This window comes from Arachis ipaensis, chromosome B01 (assembly GCF_000816755.2).
Source record: "Arachis ipaensis cultivar K30076 chromosome B01, Araip1.1, whole genome shotgun sequence".
In the NCBI taxonomy this organism is placed as follows: Eukaryota; Viridiplantae; Streptophyta; class Magnoliopsida; order Fabales; family Fabaceae; genus Arachis; species Arachis ipaensis.
Genome location: NC_029785.2, coordinates 101,173,435 through 101,190,957, shown reverse-complemented (window position 1 = coordinate 101,190,957; position 17,523 = coordinate 101,173,435).

Genomic DNA, 17,523 nt, shown 5'->3' with positions numbered 1-17,523 from the left:
TCACTAAATGTTGGACATTATGGCTCTAGTAATCCATAAACTCATTTTCCCCAAGCCAAGGGGTGGAAATTACCCCATAACTAAGATTGGCATTTCATCAAACACATAGAGGGCATAAACATAAAACATGGCAAAATTGGTAAATTAAGGAAAGCTATGAACCATAAATGCTCAAAATCAATAAAGGCAACTCAAACAAACATATAAAAGCCATCAAACATCAAATTAAACAACTAGAAATCTAAAATTGCAAGACTATGTAAATATGGACAAAGAAGATGAAAATAAAAGCAAGTGTAGACAAGTGGTATAATAAAAGAGAGAATTAAAGAAATACTTACAATAAAAATGCTATAATCCCAAATCAAAACTTGAAGTATAAAATTCTACAAACCCTAATTAAAATTCTAAGAGAGAATTTCCTAATCTACACTACTCCTACTCCTACTATGTGTTTTTTCCTATTCTAAGATGGCTCTCCTTCATATGAAATGTTGCCCCCTTCATATAGCCTTTGATTTCAGCATCCAAGCCTTCAAAAATGGGCTAAAAGAGCCCCAAAACTCGCAACACATGACTTTTTAATGGAGGCATGCGCTGGTACCTGTGCGTATGCACAGGTCTGTGCATGGGTACACTTGCTGATTTTCCTCCTGTGTGTGGGCACAGACCTGTGCGTGGGTACAGGTGCTGATTTTGACCCTGCCTTGTGCATGGGCACAAACCTTTGTGTGGGCAGAGGTGCTGATTTTTGACCCTTGTGCGTGGGCACAGAAGTTGTGCTTGAGGACAGGCTGAGATATTTTTTTCCTTTGTTTTCTTCATATTTTCTCCCTCTTTGCATGCTTTCTTCCCTTTCTACCAACCCATTCTTGCCTCTAGGACCTGAAATCACTCAACAAACATATCACGGCTTCGAATGGAATAAAAGTGGGATTAAATTGCTCAATTTAAGCACAGAAATGCATGTTTTCACATTTAGGTTCAATTTAGGGATCAAACACAAAAGTATGCTATTATGGTGCTTAAGTGTAGGTTTATGTGATGAAATCCACTCAAATCAAGCTAAAATATATCGAAAAATATGGACTCATCAGTTTCTCACTGTAACAGAAGATGAAGCTCTAAGCAATTTACTCCCCTTTATGATCCAACTCAAGGTGTCACAGACAGGGCAGATCTTCTGGATCAGGGAACGTTGCTTCTCAGACTCTAGCTTTAGCACCACAGAGACCTCACTTACCCACGGTCAACGAAATTTCATGTCACGTATCCAAAATTGCCCAAGTACTCTATTGGAATCTGCAATGTAATCTCTAGCTTTGATTCAACGCTATCTAGGTTTGGACTTGCACGGAACCCATGTAGAATAAAGGAGATTGTCATGGGTCACCCTCAATTCATAAAATGAAGAACGAGAATGCATAAAGGAATAGAATCAGACATATTGAACTAGAACAGTAATATTATTGATCCATAAACTCAGCAGAGCTCCTAACCATAACATTAGGAGGTTAGTGACTCATGCTTACAGAAAAGTACAACAGAAACATGAAAGTGGGCAAGAGTCCTTAACAAGGGTGAACGCTTGTCTATATATACTAATCTGTTAACTGAGAATTACAGCAATAAGATAAACTAGTCTTGTAGTGCGAAAATCCACTTCTGGGGCCCACTTGGTGAGTGTTTGGGCTGAGCTTGAGTGTATACCACGAGCTAGTACTCCTTAGAAGCGTTGAACGCTGGCTTGGGAGTCCCTTTTAGGCATTGGATGCCAGCTGTTCCCCTGTGGGTGCTGGACGGAAGGAATGGGGCTGGTGGCTGGTGTTGAACGCCAGTTTTAGGCCTTCATTTCCAAAGTAAAGTATGGACTATTATATATTTCTGGAAAGCGCTGGATGTTAGCTTTCCATAGCCGTTGAGAGTGATAAATTCTACACCGGCATAAAAATCATTCATCAAAATGGCATCGTTGCCGGGGAGTGCACATGAGTGCCATGTTATTGATTAGTGTAGATATGTGAATATGTACATACTTGCATTTTGTTTGATTGTTTGTGTTAGTTTGCATTTTGCTTGAATATTGTCTTGAGCTCACTATATCTCTCTTTGAATGACGCGTTTCCTACCCAATTCGAGCTTAGCTAGATTTGATCCGGAAATAGAAAGAACTTTACTTCATCTTAGACAAGCTCGGAGATGATTAGCTTTTGTAGGTGGTGAAAAGGTTCCTACCAATTCACCTACCATATCCGAAGTTGACTCCGAATCGTCATTCAAAGAAGGCACTGTTTACTCTTCCATAGACACTCCTAATAACTCTTCTATTGATCTAGGTACGGATACCATGGCCGCCCCAAGGTGAGTCACTCTCAAGGAAGCCGGTGCTCCGGATTTTGTCCTTCAACCTACTCACATTCGCCATCCGGATTTGAATGACAATTTCGAGCTCAAAACGGCTTTGATCAATCTTCTTCCCAAGTATCAAGGACTTCCCGCACAAGATCCTATTAGACACCTTAAGGACTTCCAAGGTGTATGTTCTACTACTAGGCGGGAAGGCTCTAGTGAAGTTGCGGTTTGGTTGTATGCTTTTCCTGTCTCTATTGAAGGGAGAGCCAAGGAGTGGTTCTATTCTTTGCCAAGTGAGATTGTTGGTGATTAGGACTTGCTTAGAAGAGAGTTCTTGGACAAATTCTTTCCTGCGACAATGATCGATAAGTTGCAGAAATAAATCTCATGCATCGTCCAAGGCAAATTGGAAACTTTATATGAATATTGGGAGCGGTTCCAAAAGCTTCTTGACTCATGCCCCAACCATATGATTGACACTCTTGTGTTAATAAGCTATTTTTGTCAAGGGATGAAAATGATGAGGGAAAAATGATTCCACACAAAACTCACCGGCAAGTGCACTGGGTCGCATCAAGTAGTAATAGAACAGCGTTGCAAGTATAGCCCTTAACCAGCTAAAATCTGCCTCACCAATTTAAAAAGGATGTCACAAAAAATTTAGAATAAAAAATACTGGGAGTATGAGTCCTAGGTCGTCTCCCAACGAGTTGCAGAAAAGGGTGCTAATTTATTAATCAGAAATTTTCGAAAGAGTTTGAGTTTGAGTAGTGAGCAATAATCATAAATGAAAGCAATAAAACTAAGAATTATTATTAATATAAAAAGGCCTTGACTGGGGGAATGATTAATTGGAAGTTCTATCCTTGTTGGAATCTTCTCAAGTGTAGTGTAAAGAGGTTGTTGTTTTCACTTAGTTAACCCTTACTAAATAAAGAAAAGTCAAGTGATTGAGCTAACTCTTATCCGCAAATCTTAATCCTCTTCCTTGGGAAGGTCTAGTGTTAGTAGATACAGAATTAGCCAACAACATCCAATTTAACTAAGCACTTGAGCATTCCAACTCAAGTGTCTCCTCTTAATCAACCCCATGTCAAGTAGAAAGTCTACTCCATTGACATGGATTTAATACTCAGAAAAATATAAGAAGACATAATGAATTAAATAAAATAAAATAGAGAATTAATAATTAATTAAAAGTAAAGGTAACTCTATATATTAATAAATCTAAAATGCAACATAATTATCTGAATAGGGTCAATGATCAACTGAAAAGAGTAAAGGAATAAGGAAACAAACTAAAGTAGTAACTTCTACGGAGGTGATGACTCTTCAACATCCAAAATCCAAAGTAAAAGCATAAACTATCAATGTAAAGCGAATCTAGATTCAGATCTAAAACTAAAAGTAATCCTAATATCAATGTATCTCAATGTGTATGGATGCGTGTAGAGTCTCTGCATGTTCCCTGGCTTTATTCTATGTTTCTGGGCCGAAAACTGGGTCAAAATGCGGCCCAAAATTGCCCCCAGCGTATTTTGTTATTTCTGCAGATTGCGCATGTCACGCGTACACGTCGTCCATGCGTTCACGTCATTCAGCTATTTTCCTTGTCATGCGTACGTGTCGTCCACGTGTTCGCGTCATTCGTGCAGACTCCAATCCACGCGTTCACGTCAGGCATGCGCTCGTGTCGCTGCAATTTTCTCTATTCCACGCATTCGCGTGAGGCACGTGCTCACATCGCTGTTCGCTGGTCATCTCCTTAGTTTCTTGTGTTTCTTCTATTTTTGAAAGCTTCCTTTCCATTCTCTAAGCCATTCCTGCCCTATAAAGCCTAAAATACTTAACACAAGGATCACGGCATCGAATGGTATAAAGGAGAATTAAAATACACAAATAAAAGATCTCTAGGAAGCAAGTTTTCAACCATAGAACTTAACTAGGAAGGAATTGTAAAATCATGCAAATTATATGAATAAGTAGGTAGAGGATTGATAAAAACCACTCAATTAAACACAATATAAATCATAAAATAATGGTTTATCAACCTCCCCACACTTAGACATTAGCATGTCCTCATGCTTAGTTTAAGGTGATAAAATAAATGAGTAGGGAAATGTAAGACTCATGCAATGCAATGCAACCTATATATATGAATGCAACTATATGATTCTTGTCTACTTGGTTAAAAGTAAATAAGTTTTTCAAGACAAACATAAATCAAATTCCACTAATTCAAATTATATAATAAAAACAGGTAAAATTGTAAGAAGACAGCTCATGAAAGCAGGGAACATAGAATTAAGCACTGAACCCTCACTGACGGATAGGCTTTGCTTCCTCTTCTGAGAATATTTTGTGCTCACAAACTTAGGGATTGATGCCTACTATATCCGCCAAGCTCCATCCAATTGCTTTCTTATGTTTTTCTCAGCACATTGAGCAGTTGCTCTTCTTGTTGAGAAGTGAGTTCCCTTGCAATGATAACTTGGAATTTCTGATTATCCTCAAGGTAAGCATACTTGAAGTGTGGAGGAAGGGGCTTCAATTTTGATTTAGGCTCTTGGCTAGGCTCTGGATCATTTGGGGCTAGTGATAATGGCAAAGGGTCTTTATTATGTTCAGAGGGTGTCCCCACACTTGGACCTTACTCCATGTGCTTCTCTTCTATTTCTTCTTGGTGAACTTCAGCTACAGTTTCATCAATAATGTCGTATTGGAAGATAGAATGATCTTTCAGAGGGTGCTTCATAGCTTCATTTAAACTGAAATTCACTATTCTTCCATCTATCTCAAAGAAGTAAGTTCCTGAGAATGCATCAAGCTTGAACTTTGAAGTCTTTAGGAATGGTCTTCCAAGCAGGATTGATGATGGTCTTCCTGAGTCATTAGGGGGGCATTTCCAGGATATAGAAGTCAATAGGAAATGTGAGCCCCTTAATGCTTACTAATACATCTTCAGCAATTCCAACTACTGTAATAATGCTTTTATCTGCTAACATAAAATGAGCTGCCAACCTTTTTAAGGGAGGGAGCCTCAAAGTATCATATATAGACAATGGAATTATACTAACACATGCTCCTAAATTATATATGCAGTCAGAAAATATTACACCTCCTATGGTACAGTTAACCATACATGGACCTGGATCACTACATTTTTCAGGTATATCTCCCATTAAAGTAGATATAGAACTACCTAAAGGAATAGTTTCTAATTTATTAATTTTATCTTTATGTATGCACAAATCTTTTAGAAACTTTGCGTATTTAGGTACCTGTTGAATGACGGTGCGCAGAAATCGTGACGGTTCATTCCTTGGTAACGGTGCTAGAAACTTAATACGCACGTTCATAATCTTAGTTTTTTGTCACAACTCCACCACCTTTTACTCACGGGGGTGTCCATGCTCTCCCTCTTGTTTGTCCTCTTTGTGTCCACTTGTGTTTCCTTGTATCCGCGCCAGTCTGGCTTTTTTCCACTCCTCAAGTGCCTTCCTTACTGATTCATGACTCTTTTCTACCCTCTTTCTTTCTTCTCGCGCTAAGTCATCTTTCACCTCTTCATATCTTGTGATTCCCGGATGCAATATAGGCAGTTGTCTAACTAAGTATCCGAGCCTGGCTTGAGTGTTCACATGATGTCCAGTCTCGTTCATGTAAACTCCCTCTGCGAACGCTCTGTATTCGTCAAAGAGTTCTGCCTGTTCCAATTATTTCCGATGCATTTCATGTATGTGTGCACCTTGATGTGCTTGGATGTTGATTAGCTTTTGGATGGCTTCTTGTTGTTGATCTTGCCTTTGCTCTATCCTGTGGAAGGATTCACCCCATTGTTTCCCTTGTTCCAGTTGCTGTTCCATTATTTGCTTTTGCCATTCCCCTTGTTGATTCGTCTATCTAGAAAGTGATTCTTCTTGACGATCCATCAACTATAGTTGAGGCTTTTTCTGTGCCCCTTGATTTTCCAAGTATTGTCTAGATAAGTCATCAATGGCTTTCTATAGTTGGTGCATGTCCAGAGGGGCTTGCTCCTCTAGGTTTTGTCCTTCTACCACTTGCTGGACTGGCCTCTTTCTTGGCTTTTGTTAAGGTAGGGGAGATGCAATAGCATGCATCCGTCGAACAGTAATTGGGATGCCTACTTTTATCCACTCGGGGTTCTCATCCTCGAACACCACCCCAGCCTTGTCACACAGACAGAAAATAGTGCTGGGGTAGCCTAACCTTCCTCCAGAGTCGCTTTTCTCAGCCATCTTCCTAATACCTTGGGCTATGATTTCATGAACCTTGATCTCTCCTCCTTTAAGTATACATTGCACCATTGTTGCTCTCTTAAGATTCACCTCTGAGTTATTCCCGGCAGGAAGGATGGATCTCCTTACAATTTCAAACCACCCTTTTGCTTCAGGAGTGAGGTCCCCTCTCTTGATGAACTTGGGTTTCCCTTGAGGATCTCGTACCCAATCAGCTCCTTGCACACAAATATCTTGCACAATCTGGTCATGATTAGGGCTGCTATCTATTCTGGAGTGATAGCTTTCTTCTGTAAATGGTATGGTTCATAGCTTTAACGCCCTCATGATGCTTATGGGGCTAAAGTCCACGGTCACCCCTCTCACGAAGCTTATATAGGAGTCATCTGCCTTATCATACCTGACTGTATTTGCATAAAACTCTCTCACAAGAGTTGCATTCACTTTTACGACTAGATCAGTAAGGAGCTCCCATCTTCTCTTTTCCACCTTCTCTGTGATTTTGGGGCACTCAGTTTTTCTGACTTGAAAGCCTAGCTCATATATGATCTCCTTATCAACCATCCATCCGAATTGTAATGCATGGTGAAAGGTTCTAAATTTCTTCTCATCAAAAGGGCGTTGCTCCATAGGCTCCTTCCCCTTTCTTCTTTTAGAGCTTGACAATGCCATGAATAGGAGTTGGTATGTAAAGGTGGTAAGGAGTATGAGTTACTGGTGGAATTCGATTAGGTTTGGATAGGGTGTAGTTAAAGGAGTGGGTGAGGGTGTTTTTGATGGGGTAAGAGGAGTTGGGTGCCGAAAGTGGGAAGTACAGAGAATGGGAATTGGAGTGTGAATGGGAGTATGGAATAAGAACCTCTTATATAGAGAAGTGGTGAGTAAATGAAAGGTGTGGATTGAATGTGTAGGCCTATAATGAACGGATGGGGTTTAGCATGGGATGGGCACAAGGATCATCACTTTTATGATGGGGTTGGTTCAGTTTCCAAGCGTGTTCTTCTTCCAATGTTGCATGGCAACATTTCCCAATGCATTCCCCTTTGAGACATGTATATAGTCCCTCCTTTTGAAATGGCCGAAACCTCCTCCTTCAATTGTCCCATCAATTCTCCTACACAATAAAAGAAATATGATTAATAAATTTGTGGATAGTGGCGGCAAAATTTAAAAGGAAAGAATAACTACTTTTTAAAATTTTTGTTTCTAAATGGTAAGTGCTTATTCATGAATACAAACCAACTGACTGACTAATTAACTGTCCATGTATGCAACATTGGTGACACCAAACTTAGTTTGTGGCACTGTGGTGTAAAAAGATTTGTTCAAGGTGCTAAGAGTGACATGATTTTTATGTCCTCTTAGTGTTCCTTGAACACCAAACTTGTTCTTCACTATGTGCTGCATAAAAAGATTCATTCAAGTATGTGTCAAAGTTGATTTGGAATTCATGAGCCTTGCATTATTTACTACTTTAAAAGCATATAAAACATGGGTTGCCTCCCATGAAGCGCTTCTTTAGCGTCACTAGCTTGACGTTCTGACTTTATCAGGGTGGTTGGTAATGCTTCAGATCTTTACCCCTCGCAGTAAACCTATCTCCATTGGCTTCATCAAGAATCTCCACATGCTCTAAGGAGAGGATTCTGTTGATGGTGAAAACTTTAGGTAGCTAAGATGGGATGGTGGGGAGATGAGATGGGATAACTGGGAAATAAACTGAGATCACTTTATCCCCTGGAGAGAAATCCTCTGTAGGGATCTTCTTGTTCCTCCACCTCCTTGGTGCCTTCTTCTTTGTTTCTTTTACTGTTGCCCTGCTCTTTGTGGCCTCTTTTTCCAATGAAATTTTGTTGCTGGTCTCATATGACTCTGGTGGTTTAGGCTCCTCTTGGTTTTCTTTTAGCTGTGACACCTCCTGACTATTTTGCTCAGCAACCAAAGGAATTCCCAGGTGTACAGTTTGTGCTTCAGTGCTTGTTTCTTCCACCAATGCTTTGTTGTGATCTTCCCTTGGTTCCTTGTTTTCTTGATCTGCTTCTTGTGAGGGTTTGAAGACATTGAAAGTAAGTTGTTCATCATGTATCCTCAGTATTAGCTCTCCTCGCTCCACATCTATAAGCGCTCGGGCTGTAGCTAAGAATGGTCTTCCTAATATGATTGGGTGAAGGTGACTCTCTTCCATTTCCAATATGACAAAGTCTGTGGAAAGAAAGTAGTTTCCAACCTTTACCAGCACGTTTTCAACCACTCTTACTACTTGTTTTTGAGTTTTGTCAGCCAGCCTGATGACTACGTCTGTGGGCATTAGCTCATTGATCTGCAGCTTCTTCATAAGGGATAAAGGCATTAAGTTGATGCTTGCTCCCAGGTCACAGAGTCTTTTGTCAAACATTATTTCTCCTATGGCACAGGAGATGTGAAAACTCCCTGGGTCCTTCCTTTTTGTAGGTAACTCTGGTTGAATGAGAGCACTGCACTCCTTATTCATCACTATTGTTTGTCCTCCTTTGAGTGAGCTTTTCCTGGTCAGCAGCTCTTTCATATACTTAATGTACGAGGGCATTTGTTGGAGAGCCTTGATGAATAGTATGTTTACATGGAGAGATGCAAACATATCAAGGAACTTTGAGTATATTCTCTTTTCCACACCACCCTTGAGTCTTTGGGGGAAAAGTGCATAGAGTTTCAGCATCTATTTCTGTGAAATTTTGGTTTCTTGGAGACCCTCTTCCTGCTTCTCTGCTGAAGTATCTCCAGAGTGTTCGAAGGGTTTGTTCAGCTCTTCCTCAGTCCCCTTATCACTTATATTGACCATCTTGCAGTCTTCCCATCTTACTTTCTTTGCTTCACCTCTCGGGTTTTTCTCTGTGTCACTTGGGAAGCTGTCAGTAGGTTTGGAAATCTTCTCAGAGAGGTATCCCACTTGAAATTCTAGCCTCTTAATGGTGTCTCCCTGGTTTTTGATATTAGCTCGCACCTCCTCCTTGAACACCTTATTCTCTTGGAGTTCCTTACATATGCCTTCAAGTAGGGTCTCAATCCTTGAGAGTCTATCTTCGAATGATGGTGTGTTGAGATTGGAGGGGTGAGAATGGCCATTTTGGTTTTGATATGGATGTTGAGAGATGTTGTTAGGTGGGTCCTGATATGATCTCTGTGTGGAACGTTGATAAGCTGCATTGTTGTTGGGGTTGTGGCGTCTCTGATCTTGTTGATTTTCCCACCCAAAGTTTGGGTGGTTCCTCCAACCAGGATTGTAAGTTTTGGAGTATGGATCATGAGTTTGCCTAGACAAATTTCCAATGTAGTTGGCTTGTTCCTGATCACCCTCTGCCTCTGTATTCACTCCTTCTTGAGCTGATGATGAGGCAGTGATTGCTGCTACTTGATTCCTCTCCATCTTCTTGGTAAGGTCAGCCAACTGCTTGGTGATCATCTTGTTTTGGGTCAGCAGTGTATCCACGTTGTTCAGCTCCATCACTCCTCTAATATTGCCTCTTTCAGAAGCATAGAAGTAATCATTCTCAGCTACAGTCTCAATGACATCTATGGTTTCTTCAATGGTCTTCTTCTGGTTCAGAGATCCCCCGGAAGAGTGGTCTACTGCCTTCTTTAATTCATAAGAAAGACCTTCATAGAAAATGTGTAACTGCACCCATTCATTGAACATATCTGGCGGGCACCTTCTTGTTAAGTCTTTGAACTTCTCCCATGCTTCATAGAGAGTTTCACCATCTTGTTGCCTGAAGGTTTGTACCTCAGCTCTCAATCTGTTGATCCTTTGAGGAGGATAGAATCTCGCCAAAAATTTGTTCACCACATCTTTCCAGGTTGTTAAACTCTCCTTTGGGAAGGATTCCAGCCATTTAGATGCTTTGTCCTTGAGTGAGAAGGGAAACAGAAGCAGTCTGTAGGTTTCAGGATGAACACCATTAGACTTCACAGTATCACATATCCTCAAGAATGTGGTGAGATGTTGATTGGGGTCTTCTTGGACACTTCCTCCGAATGAACAGTTGTTCTGAACGAGGGTGATGAGCTATGGCTTTAGTTCAAAGTTATTGGCACGTATGGTTGGCTTTTGGATGCTACTTCCACAGTTTCCTGGGTTTGGGTTTATGTAAGATCCCAGAACCCTTTTCTCTTGTCCCGCATGATGCACTGGACCTTCTCTTCCATGGTTTTGAGCCTCTTCTTCATGATGGTTCTCCATATTCTCATCCATGTCTGGTTCAAAATACTCCTCCTCTTCCTCAGCACTAACGACTCTCTTTTCTCTTGCTTCCTTCCTTAGTCTAAGGAAGGTTCTCTCAGGTTCAGAATCAAAGGAAGTTGAATCCTTGCTTCTTCTACCTATCATACAACCAACAAGGCACAAGCAAGAAAGAGATAAATGTAGGAAGTATTCTTGTCAGAAATGCTGTTAGTGTGAGTGATGCAATATATCAAACAGTTAGTGGGTTAGTGAACTGAATTGTAACAAATAAGAGAACACTACAAACGGGTAATGGGTAAAGGAAAGAAAATAACTATAACTGAAAGTAAATCACTCAAATGAAATTAAATCAAACAAAAGAAAAATGCTCAATCTAGGTAATCAACCAATTTAATCATTGTTGATACAAAATCAATCCCCGGCAACGGCGCCATAAACTTGATGCACGGAAACTTGTCTCTCAACAATTTTTCCTCGGCAAGTATACCGAATTGTCGTCAAGTAAAAACTCACAATAGAGTGAGGTCGAATCCCACAGGGATTGATTGGTCAAGCAACTTTAATCGGAGGAATTTTCTAGTTGAGCTAAGCAGAAGTTGATTTGAGAGTTGCAGAAAATTAAATGGCGGAAAAGTAAACAGCAAAAATTATAAATGCTGGAAATAAAGAACTGAATATAAATGACAGAAAATAAATTGCAGAATCTTAAATGGGAAATGAGGAAGACGAACATAAAAGTAAATGGCAGAAAGTAAAGAGAATGGGTAAGATCAGAAATGGGGAATTCATTGGGCTCAGGAGATGTTGCATTCTCCGGATCAAGTTCATTTTCATCTCTTCCTCAATCAATGCATTCATTAATCTCCTTGTCAATCTTAAGTGATTGAATTCCAATTCCTTGGTAATTTAATCTCTCAAATCTTGATCAATAGCCAATTCCTTGGTCTAATTCCTTGGTCTAATTGAAGTTTCATCTGCACCATCACGCCTGACAGTAGAACAGGCTGCTTGGAAATCTCTCAGGTGCTTGATAGGCTCTTGAGCAGGTAAGCCATAAAACTTGGGCATCAAATTGAGCAGTGCGGTCTTTATTTCAAAATCTGTAGCCACCGCTGGGTGATGTGCTTGAAACGGTTGCATTGTAAAATCAGGGGCTCCTTCCTCCTGGATAGTAATTCTCCTAGGTTCTGCCATGTCATCTGCACGTGAATCAACCGAATCAGTAGAACGGGGGCTGGTTTCTTCTTCAACTGATGTTTCAGATCCGCCCTCAGAGAGGACTAACCGACGCCGAGCTCGCCTTATTCGTGAAATAGTCCTTTCAATTTCAGGATCGAATATTGGCAAGCTTGGATCAGGAAGTGAACGCGTCATTTGACGAAAGAAACATGCAGCTCATAGTAGCAAAATAAAATAAAATGCAAATAAATAAATTCTAATTAATAACTTTAGCACTCTATTGCAACTCTCCGGCAACGGCGCCAAAAATTGATGGTAGCAAAAATTGGCGAATTAAAAATTGTTAAAATATATACGTTGCAAGTATAGTTCTTAACTCGCCAGAAATCCACTTATCAATTTAGAAAGGTGTCACAGAAATTTAAAATTAAAATACTGGGAGTATGAATCTCAGGTCGTCTCCTAACGAGTTGCAGAAAAGTGTGCTATTTTATTAATTAGAGGTTTTCAAAAAGGTTTGAGTTGAGTAAGCAGGAAATTAAATTGGAGAATTTGAATAATGTAAATAAAAGCCTTGATTGGGAGTTGATTAGTTGGAATCCCTATTATTGTTGGAATACTCTCAAGATTAATTGATAATTAAAAGTTGTCCTATTTAGTTATCCTTTACTAGGTAAGAGAAAGTCAAACAAGTTGGAATGCTATGTCTGTTCACAAGTTGCAATCCACTTAATTAAAAGAGATTGGTGTTAGTGACTAGAAGGCAATCCAACCATAAACCCAAATACAATCTTTCTTTTAAGCTTTCCAACTCAAGGGTTCCCTTCAATCAACTCCCCATCAAGTTAGGGAACTACACGCTCATTGTGAATGTAAAATTCATAGCATATGAAAAGGAATTAAAGAAAGACATTGTAAATAAAAATTAAAATAATTAATTAAAAATAAAGATAATCCTTATATTAAATAATCCAAAAAGATATTCCAATGGTAAAATTAAACAAAGCAAAGAACATGGAAGAGTAAGCCAAGTAAAGAAAACGAACTAGAATGACGAAGTCTTGATGAGGTAATAACTCTTCTCATTGTCCCAATGCAAAGAGCAATCGAAAAGTAATTCCTAAGAACTATGAATGTCTAGAGAGAAAACCTAGGGGAGGAGTAAAAACTAGATCTCAAAACTAAAACTCTGTAGAATGAATGTTGTCTTTGGTTTCTGCATGTTCTCTGGCTCTAGTCTGCTGTTTTGGGCCGAAAACTGGGTCAAAATAGGGTCCAAAATCGCCCCCAGTGAATTCTGCAGATTATGCTGATCGCGCATGTCACGCGATCGCGTCATCCATGCAGACGCATCATTCGCGTTTTTCCCTGCCACGCGTTCGCGTCGTCCACGCCTCCGCGTCGCTTGTGCTTTTCCAATCTGTGCGGTCGCATGAGTCATGCGGCCGCGTCACTGCGATTTCTCCTCTTTTGCGCGGTCGCGTGAGCCATGCGGCCGCGTCATTTCTCACTGGTTATCTCCTCAATTTCTTGTGTTCCTTCCATTTTTCTAGCTTCCTTTCTAATCTCCAACTCATTCATGCCCTATAAAGCCTGAAACGCTTAACACACAGATCACGGCATCGAATGGAATAAAGGAGAATTAAAATGCATAATTAAAAGTCTCTAGAAGCAGTTTTCAATCATGTAATAATTTCAGGAAGGAAATATAAATGCATGCTAAATTAATGAATAAGTGGGTAAGGATCATGATAAAACCACACAATTAAACACAATATAAACCATAAAATAGTGGTTTATCAACCTCCCCACACTTAAACACTAGCATGTCCTCATGCTTAATTGAAGGAGATAAAATAAATAAGTATGAACATGTAGAAACTCATGCAATGCAATGCAATCCTATATACATGAATACAACTATATGATTCTTACCCACTTGATCAAAAGTAAATAGGTTCTTCAAAACAATTGCAAATCAAATTCCACTAATTCTATCATTATACAGTAAGACAGATAAAAGTGCAAGAAGATAGCTCATGAAAGCTGGGAACATGAAAATTCAAGCATTGAACCCTCACTGATGATGTATGTACGCTCTAATCTCTCTAGTGTATAGGGTAATCACTCTATCCTTCTCTAATCATGTTCTCTAACTTTTGTTCTTCTCCTAACCAATCAACAACAGTTAATATACCAATGCAAACATCATGAGGTCATTCCAAGATTGTAATGCGGCCAAGGTAGGGGTAGAGATACATATATGGTTAAGTGAGCTTATAAATTGAATCTTTAATTAACCCAAGCTTTAACCCAACCTATATATATTTAGTGTAACCTTAGAATTCATACCTAGCTACCCAGAATTCCCTTTTACATTCCATACTCATGTATCAACTTTTTATTTTAATTTTATCATATGTGCATTGATCTTTGAATTCTTAATTCAGGATTGGGGTAATTTTGTCCCCTTATTTATTTATTGATTTTTTTTATAGTTTCACATGAGTAGGTATCCAAATTCCCATTGTATTATCATGATACATTCCCTTAATAACTTTTGTTCCCACAATTTCCCATACTTAACTAGCACACACAATTCTATCTTAAGCTAACCAAAGATTCAATTTGGGATATACAATTGTTTTTCCGCTTAAGGCTAGTAATGTGGTGAAATATAGAACAAACGGGATTTAAAGGCTCAAAGTGGTTAACAAAGGTAATTGAAAAGGGTAGGCTTAATTTGGATAAGTGAGTTTAAACAAATAATGGCCTCAATCATATGCAAGCATACAAATATAATAAATATTGGACATATAGGATGAAACAAAATATAGATTACAATCATAGAGAAGTAAACACACAAGAATAAAATATTTATGGTTAAATAATGTAACCATGCATAAAGGCTCAAATCTTCACAGGTTGTGTAGTCTTTAGCTCAAAAATCATGTTCCAAATACATCTTCAAGCAGATTTATCATAAAAAAATTTTAAAAATTAGTGAAATTTTGTTCCAAAGATAGAGTCTTAGAAGAAACTTATTGTTTTTATAATCAACTAGAGCATGCATGCAACTAACCTATTACTATGCAATTTATCCTATTCTATAAAAGAAAGAAAATCTAACTAAGATATCCTAATTTATTGGTGCTAGGGAAGAGAAATTACCTCCGAAAGTCAGGTACTGACCGACCTCCCCACACTTAAGGCTTTGCACCGTCCTCGGTGCCATCTATCAGGAACAGGGGTGGGCTGGTAGCAGTATCTCCACAGTCGGGACCATCATGGCTCCCTGTGCTGGTAAAGGAAGTGGAGTCCGGGGTGTCTGAGTCCTTGAAGTGTCCCTTGAGTAGCTCCTTGAGGTGTTTGAATCGGCGCTCGTTACGGCGCTCTCTTAACTTTGCTTTCTGTTCTTGCTGATCCAACCTTTCAATTATCTGCTGGAGCAGTTCGTCTGTTGTAGGTGCTTGTGCTGTTGAAGAAGGAATATCTTCAATCGGTGCAGTAGGAAGGCTTGTAGTGGCTGCTGGAGGTCTGAGGTATTTCTCGTTAGGGACATACTGATCATCCCATGGAAGCATGGCTTTGGTGTCCCCAGCTCTGTAAGAGACTCCGGCTGCTGAGACAAGATCTGAGACCAAGGCGGGAAAAGGTACGTTACCCGCAATTTGGACGTGTCCCATGGCATTCCGGATATGTCTTGGTAGATTCAGAGGTTGGTCTGTAAGGATGCACCATAGTAGAACGGCCATGTCCGCAGTGAAGGAGGACTCGTGAGTTCTCGAAAAGACGTAATGGGACATGATCTGTGCCCATACGCGAGCCTCCAAGGTAAGTGCTGAAGCCGATATTCCCTTAGGACGGGTACGATGGTATCCGTAGATCCAACGGCTGCTAGGTAGTGCGATAACTCTGAGAACAGCTTCCCAATCAAATTGGAACATCTGGCACTTGAGTGCGGCTTCTTGAAAGGCGTCCAATCCTTTTGAATAGGGGGAAGACCTAAAGCTTTTTGAATGGCCTCTTCTATAATGGGAACTTGCTTCTGATGGACAAAGACAGACTGCAGGGTAGGCAGGTAGAAGTTAGAGTAGAACTCAACTACCCAAGAAAGATTGACCTACCTTGGTTGTCTCTGTAGGAAACCCCATTGTCTTCGTTTAATTTGTGGCTCAACAAAAGTAGCAATATTGGGCGGGAGGATAAGAAGGTGTTCGTTGTTGTAGCTCCTTTCAGCCAGGATGGGGAACATCTGCTCACAGTAGCGATTGGGAAATCGCGCAGTGTCCTTTGCTTGAAAGGCTTTCACCTTTTCATCAACCTTTATGATCCTCTTAACTCTTTTTGTTGAGGGCTTGACTGCAGTTGAAGAAGGCTCTGCCACTAGTGCTCTTTTAGTTCCTCTTCTTGCTGGTGGTTTGGGAGTAGCTTTCTCTTTTCATTTCTTAGTGGCCATCCTGAAAAGGGAAGAGAAAGTAAATTAAATTCAAAGAGATATATAGCAAGAAAGAGAACAGAAAAGGTGGTGATGGATGTATATTAGGAGGTAACTGACATTAACACATTCTCATGAGTACATGTGAAAAGTCATCAATGGAAAATAGCTAGTGCATATAATGACAAGTGAATGCAAGGTGTTTATTGGCATGCCGGAAAAGGGCATGAGTAGCATAGATCAAGCATCACTCGTAACAAACCATCACATTTATATTGACAATTATTTTCAATTAATACAATAGTAAAGGGAGTTTATGAAAAGCAGCATTGAATAGTAGAATAACATAGAGAAGTGTATAATGCCATATGGGCTTTTTCACAAACACATAGCATGCATGGTAGATAAGGTATAGAAAGTATTAAAGTGAACATGCAAGGAATCCTTTAAAAATTAATATATAATTGTCAAACAAGTGCAACAATCCACAAGCATATAATGAGGAATAATGACGTGAATAAAATTCTAACACCATGTAAAAAGGAAAGAAGAAGAAAGAAAATATGGATAATGAAAAGAAAAAGGAAAGAAAAGAAAATAACATATAAAATAAGAAGAATGATAGAAAAGGAAAGAGGGAAGAAGAAAATAAAACCTTGTTAATGGAGGTGAAAGAGAGAGAGAGAGAAAGGGGAGATAGAAGGAAGAAGGGAAAAGGAAGAAATAAGGAGGGAAAAGAGAAATTAGGATTTGGAGAAGGGGAAGATAAGATATTTTGGCAATTAAGTTTGAGCTGTGCGGCGCAGGCGACGCGGCCGCGTGGGGCACGCATTCGCGCGATGGCGCTTCAAGTAAGGTGACGCGGTCGCGTTGATCACGCGGTCGCCTGACCCATGTTGTGCTTTTGGCGCGAGTGTAGCTTCGCGCCTGCACAACTCTCTGTTCGAATTGATATATTTGCCAAATTTGGGGTGACGCGATCGCGTAGGGCATGCGATCGCGTGAGTGGGCTTCAGAAGGGAAGGACGCGGACGCGTGAGCCATGCGTCCGCGTGGATAGAATTGTGCGTTCAGCA